This window comes from Oncorhynchus gorbuscha, linkage group LG12 (genome assembly GCF_021184085.1).
Source record: "Oncorhynchus gorbuscha isolate QuinsamMale2020 ecotype Even-year linkage group LG12, OgorEven_v1.0, whole genome shotgun sequence".
In the NCBI taxonomy this organism is placed as follows: domain Eukaryota; kingdom Metazoa; phylum Chordata; class Actinopteri; order Salmoniformes; family Salmonidae; genus Oncorhynchus; species Oncorhynchus gorbuscha.
In genome coordinates, this window is record NC_060184.1 from 67813688 (window position 1) to 67821187 (window position 7500).

Consider the following 7500-nt stretch of genomic DNA (forward strand, 5'->3'; position numbering starts at 1 on the left):
CAAAACATGACACCTATGATGAAACTGTCTCTAATGAGGACCGCCACAAGGAAGACCCAGAGTTACCGCTGCTGCAGAGGATAAGTTCATTAGAGTTACCAGCCTCAGACTTTGCAGCCCAAAATAAATGCTTCACTGAGTTTAAGTAACAGACACATCTCAACATCAACTGTTCAGAGGAGACTGCGTGAATCATGGCCAAATTGCTGCAAAAGAAACCACTATTAAAGGACCAATAATAAGAGACTTGCTTGGGGCCAAGAAACACGAGTAATGGACATTAGACCGGTGGAAATTGGTCCTTTGGTTTGATGAGTTCAAATTTGAGATTTTTGGTTCCACAGACGCAGAGGAGGTGAACGGATGATCTCCGCATGTGTGGTCCCACCGTGAAGCATGGAGGAGGAGGTGTGAGGTGCTTTTCCGGTGACACTGTCAGTTGTTTATTTAGAATTCAAGGTACACTTAACCAGCATGGCTACCACAGCATTCTGCAGTGATACACCATCCCATCTGGTTTGTGATTACTGGGACTATAATTTCCAGGCTGTGTAAGTTTATTTGACCAAGAAGGAGAGTGATGGAGTACTGCATCAGATGACCTGGCCTCCACAATCACCTGACCTCAACCCAATTGAGATGGTTTGAGATGAGTTGAACCGCAGAGTGAAGGAAAAGCAGCCAACAAGTGCTCAGCATATGTGGGAACTCCTTCAAGACTGTTGGAAAAGCATTCCTGTCACGCCCTGGTCGAAGTATTTTTTGTTTATCTTCATGGATTGGGTCAGGCCAGGGTGTGGCATGGGGTTTTTGTATTGTGGTGTGTTTTGTCTTGGGGTTTTGGTGTTGGTATTGGGATTGTAGCTTAGTGAGGTATCTAGCAAAGTCTATGGCTGTCTGGGAGTGGTTCTCAATCAGAGGCAGGTGTTTATCGTTGTCTCTGATTGGGAACCATATTTAGGCAGCCATATTCTTTGAGTTTGTCGTGGGTGATTGTCCTTAGTGTCTTTGTTCCTGTCGCTGTGTTAGTTGACACAAGTATAGGCTGTTTCAGTTTTCGTTTCGCTATTTACATTCTTTGTTTTGTAGTGTTTGTGTTTATTCGGGGTTTGTTTACGTTGGTCATTAAACATGGATTGTAATCTACACGCTGCATTTTTGGTCCGACTCTCCTTCACACCTACAAACCGTTACAATTCCAGGTGAAGCTGGTTGAGAGATTGCCAAGAGTGTGCAAAGCTGTCGTCAAGGAAAAGTTTAGCTACTTTGAAGAATCTCAAATATTAAATATATTTGGATTTGTTTAATCCTTTTCTGGTTGCTACATGATTCCATATGTGTTATTTTATAGTTTTGATGTCTTCACTATTATTATACAATGCAGAAAATAGTAAAAATACAGAAAAACCCTTGAATGAGTAGGTGTCCAAACTTTTGACTGTTACTGAATATATATATAGAGAGAGCGTGCGAGAGAGAGACAGAGCGAGACACACAGAGAGAGAGCGAGACAGGTCAGCACTGCTGAAAGAGTCCATTCTCACTGGGTGTGACAGTGGGGCACCTGCAGTGTGACATCCGTGTGTGTGTGTAAAGGACAATTTTTCTCCGAGAATATTCAGGCTCACGCTGCAGATTATAAACAAACGTTAAATGAGATCAGGAAAGAACCTGTCTTTCTCCCTCTCTGCCTCACTATCTTTTCTTCTCTTTCTCTCTCTTGTTTCATATTCCATCCAAAAACATATCCCTACTGGTGATGTTGTCATTTAACCTCCACTACACCACCGATCCCTATATTAAATATTAGGTAGCTAATAATAATTTGATTTTCCTCCTCTTCCCCCCCTTCCACCAACTGCTGTTCAATTATAAACCTCTCCTCTCCTCTCCTCTCCCTCTCTCCTCTCCTCTCCTCTCCTCTCCTCTCCTCTCCTCTCCTCTCCTCTCTCTCTCCTCTCCTCTCCTCCCTCTCCTCTCCTCTCCTCTCCTCTCCTCTCCCCTCCCTCCCCTCCCCTCCCTCCTCTCCTCTCCTCTCCTCTCCTCCCTCCTCTCTTCCTTCCTTATTCCCCTCTCCTCCACCTCTCTCCTCCACTCCTCCCTTATTCCAATATTTAGATCCAACAGATTTTCATGTTCTAGTGAGTGGCTACATGACTATTAAAAATTAGGCCTGAGGTGTGTGTTTGTGTGTGTGTTTGCGTGTGCGTATGTGTGTTCATGTATGTGTGAGAGAGTGAGCAGCTGCCTTAGTAGCAACAGATGGTTCAGCTACCTATTCCTGGGGCAGTGTGTGTATGTGTGTTGACCCTCACCCACTAACATCTCTCAGAGAAAAAGGTGAAAGAGCGGAGGTGAGGAGACATGGAGGGAGAAGAGAGTGATTAAAGCAATGTCACACAACTCCATACACATGCTGTGGCCTGTGTGTTTAATCTCTAATTGACACCTAAAACAACTGAGCTCAGCAGCACCGGCTGTTGGCCCACACAGAGACAGAGAGAGAGCGAGGGGGGGGGAGGGGGGGCAGTGGACACAGCTCTACATGCGTTCTCTTTCATTTCCGACTGAAGATGTTCAAATACATGTTTATAGAGTGTGCTGTTAATTGAACCATTACTCTTGTATGACTCATATCTGGTGTGCATCATCCACTATAGTGTATCTACATTTATTACCATCGCCATGGTGACACTAATAGCCTGTGCTCTGACCTGTCTGACCCATGCTCTAAGTTTTATTATCATGGCCATGGTGACACTAATAGCCTGTGCTCTGAACTGTCTGACCTGCTCTAAGTGTTTAAAGTGAAGAGCAATCAATGGTTTGTATACCATAATTAAGTCATTTATTCAAGTAATATCACACAACAAACATCTGTACAGGTCAATTGCTTTATTATCACAGAGATAGAAAATAAAATTTAAGCGTAACACTTCTGTATGTCATCTCTATTCAGAGAGAATAGGGATGTAGTGGACCGTAAACCCAACTAAACAGGGATGTAGTGGACCGTAAACCCAACTAAACAGGGATGTAGTGGACCGTAAACCCAACTAAACAGGGATGTAGTGGACCATAAACCCAACTAAACAGGGATGTAGTGGACCGTAAATCCAACTAAACAGTGGGGATGTACTGTCAAACAGGGACTGTAAACAGGATGTAATGGACCATAAACTAAACAGGGATGTAGTGGACCATAAACCCAACTAAACAGGGATGTAATGGTAAACCACTAAACAGGGATGTAGTGGACCAACTAAACAGGGATGTAGTGGACCATAAACCCAACTAAACAGGGATGTAGTGGACCGTAAACCCAACTAAACAGGGATGTAGTGGACCGTAAATCCAACTAAACAGGGATGTAGTGGACCATAAACCCAACTAAACATGGATGTAGTGGACCGTAAACCCAACTAAACAGGGATGTAGTGGACCGTAAACCCAACTAAACAGGGATGTAGTGGACCATAAACCCAACTAAACAGGGATGTAGTGGACCATAAACCCAACTAAACAGGGATGTAGTGGACCATAAACCCAGGGATGTAGTGGACCATAAACCCAACTAAACAGGGATGTAATGGACCATAAACCCAACTAAACAGGGATGTAGTGGACCGTAAACCCAACTAAACAGGGATGTAGTGGACCATAAACCCAACTAAACAGGGATGTAGTGGACAACGTAAACCCAACTAAACAGGGATGTAGTGGACCGTAAACCCAACTAAACAGGGATGTAGTGGACCAGATAAACCAACGAAGCACTGGTTATGCAACTTTTAATTTGCTGAATATTAGCATTAACGTTACTGTGAGTCCGTCATCTCGAACGCCGTTCACCTCCACACTCCTGAGTTGTTAATAGAAGTCTGTGGTTTCGGCTAGTGAAACCTGACAGAATTATGAAATAACACTCACTTCCAAATTCAAACCAGCTTTATTGGCATGTAAAAGCGGGATAAAAACGTTGTTGAGTCAATACACAGTCAGCAGTAACGACAAATATTAACAGTCAAAGATGCTAACAGATAACCAGACGACAAACACATTTCTACTGTATTATCTACTATATTATCTACTGTATTATCTACTGTCTTATGTACTGTATTATCTACTATATTATCTACTGTATTATCTACTATATTATCTACTGTATTATCTACTGTATTATCTACTATATTATCTACTGTATTATCTACTGTATTATCTACTATCTTATCTATTATATTATCTACTGTATTATCTACTATATTATCTACTTGTATTATCTACTATATTATCTACTATCTTATCTATTATATTATCTACTGTATTATCTACTGTATTATCTACTATCTTATCTATTATATTATCTACCATATTATCTACTATAGTATCTATTATATTATCTACTATATTATCTACTGTATTATCTACTATCTTATCTATTATATTATCTACCATATTATCTACTATAGTATCAATTATATTATCTACTATATTATATTCTATATTATCTACTGTATTATCTACTATATTATCTACTATATTATCTACTATAGTATCTACTATATTATCTACTATAGTATCTATTATATTATCTACTATAGTATCTATTATATTATCTACTGTATTATCTACTATATTATCTACTATATTATCTACTATATTATCTATTATATTATCTACTATAGTATCTATTATATTATCTACTATAGTATCTATTATATTATCTACTGTATTATCTACTATATTATCTACTATATTATCTACTATATTATCTACTATATATCTATTATATTATCTACTATAGTATCTATTATATTATCTACTGTATTATCTACTATATTATCTACTATAGTATCTACTATATTATCTACTATAGTATCTATTATATTATCTATTATCTTATCTACTATATTATCTGCCATATTATCTACTGTATTATCTACTATCTTATCTATTATATTATCTACTATATTATCTACTATAGTATCAATTATATTATCTACTATAGTATCTATTATATTATCTACTATCTATCTATCTTATCTATTATACAGTATTAAGTACTATATTATCTACAATATTATCTACTATAGTATCTACTATATTATCTACCATATTATCTACTATATTATCTGCCATATTATCTACTATATTATCTACTATCTTATCTATTATACAGTATTAAGTACTATAGTATCTACTATATTATCTACAATATTATCTACTATAGTATCTACTATATTATCTTATCTACTATATTATCTGCCATATTATCTACTATATTATCTACTGTATTATCTACTATATTATCTACTGTATTATCTACTATATTATCTACTATATTATGTACTATATTATGTACTATATTATGTACTATATTATCTACTATAGTATCTACTACATTATCTACGTTATGCCCCGATGGGGCATTTCATGTATTCTCTTCCCTATACTGTAACTCAGTTAATAATGCATGGTTTAAACTGACAGCTGTGAATTCAAATAAGAGAGGAAGCAGAAAGAAAGAGTGAGAGAAATATATTTGAAAGAGATGAGGGGTGAACATTTCCTTGTATCTCCTCTCCTCTCCTCCTCTCCTCTCCTCTCCTCTCCCCTCCTCTCCTCTCCTTTTCTATTCGCCTCTCTTCTATTCTCCTTCGTCTCGTCTCTTCTCTTCTCCTCTCCCCGCTTCTCTTCCCTTCTCCAATCCTCTGTAAGAGGTTGTACAGAAAGACTTATCTTCTTCTCTCTGGGATATATATATATACAGTATTTAGAAACATTTATAATTGCACAAAATGTTACTTCAAATTATATTATTATGAAATGCTTAAACACTGTATCAAATCCCCTTGTGTATCAAATCTTAATCAGTGCTTCTGTAATGAAGCATGGAAACAGGGTCAGAGAACCCATCAATAATCCTTATATCAACTAAATGCACAGAATATCCTGCTCTTTAGGCAACAAAACATAATCAAAAACCTAATCAAATAATATGTTCTCTGCCAAAAAAAACAGTGTCTCTCTGAAATGTTCCTGCATAGCTAAAACATACTATTAATTAATGTAGCTAATAGTGAATAAAATAAAGCTTGCCCTATTTTTGTAGCTTGGTGTAATTTGTTGTTGTGACATAGCTAATGTGTTTTTTAATTAAATCCTCTCTCAGTTGCTGGTGTGCTGATTCCCATCTCTGTCTGTAAGGTCTACCCCTAGCATGCTAATCATTCATTCAAACCCAAAGCAAATTGTTACTTTTTGTCATTGCTAGCATGCTATTTCTCCATTCAAATCTAATACAAACAGACTCACGCTTGTTTCATTGCTGGCATACTAATTCTCCATTCAAGCCCAATACAAACAGGCTAATGCGCTAATGCTTGTCTTGTTGCTAGCATGCTTACTCGAAACCAAATGCTAACATGCTAATCCTTCACTTCAGGTTTAATCTCGGAAATCTCAAGGGCAGCAACAGCACTGGGATTAATGATGGATTCTCTTGTAAACCTCAAGAAAACAAAAACAGGAAAACTATCGGGGGGGACGGTCCTCTTCAGACAGACAACTCTCCCAACAAATCACGAGGCAGACATGCCAGAACGTCCCGATTAAAAAAGTTTGCAGGCAAAACCTTTGCAGTGATTTTAGTGAAGGTAGTTGATGCAAACTAGCCCTTGCAAAAATGCCCTCATTAATAAAAACTCCCTGAACTCCATCTTGCTGGCTACCATTTTGTGTCTGGGGATGTTTACGGTAGGGCAATAAGCGGATAAGGCAGTGACTACGGCCATCTAGGACCTCTATACCAGGCGGTGTCAAACGAAGGCCCTAAAAATTGTCAAAGACTCCAGCAACCCTAGTCATATTTTTCTTAAAACTGCATTGTTGGTTTTAAGGGCTTGTAAGTAAAGCATTTCACTGTAAGGTTTACACCTGTTGTATGCAGCTCATGTGACAAATACAATTTGATTTGATTAGATTTGTAAGAAAGCCAAATGGCCCTTTCCTCTATGTCAAACTGATGTTGTATACAAACAGGCATGTTAAGCTTGAACATTGGTACATTGTGGGAGGCAACCGTCTGTCTAGAGAGACTACTTCAGGTTGAAGTTGCTCATCGCCACAGATCTAGGATCAGCTTACCCTGGAACAATGTTCCTGACCTGAGCCATCAGAGAAATCATTTTGTGTGTGTGTGTGTGTGTGACTCCTGGGGACTTTATCCTCACCACAGATCTGTCAGACTTCTGATCATTCACATTGATAAGAACAAAACCACCTACTGCACAGCTTCAAATGACTACTACTCAGAGAGACCTCCATCTTACCATGACATATCTCCTTCTTACTCCTAACGTACATCACGTCTTGGGAACACAAAGCCTTTCTCTCTCTATCCATTGTAGTGAGCTACGAGGGTCAGTCTTGGTTTGGGAGTGGCAGCGGGCGTGGTTTGGACCGGGGGAGTGATTTGGAGAGGGGGCGTGGTTTGGAGAG

General features: G+C 38.5%; 1 protein-coding gene across 1 annotated transcript in view; it reads right to left on the reverse strand.

The window, feature by feature from the left end:
* Positions 1 to 7500, reverse strand: part of tnk2a (tyrosine kinase, non-receptor, 2a) — a 66989-nt gene that overhangs the window by 739 nt on the left and 58750 nt on the right.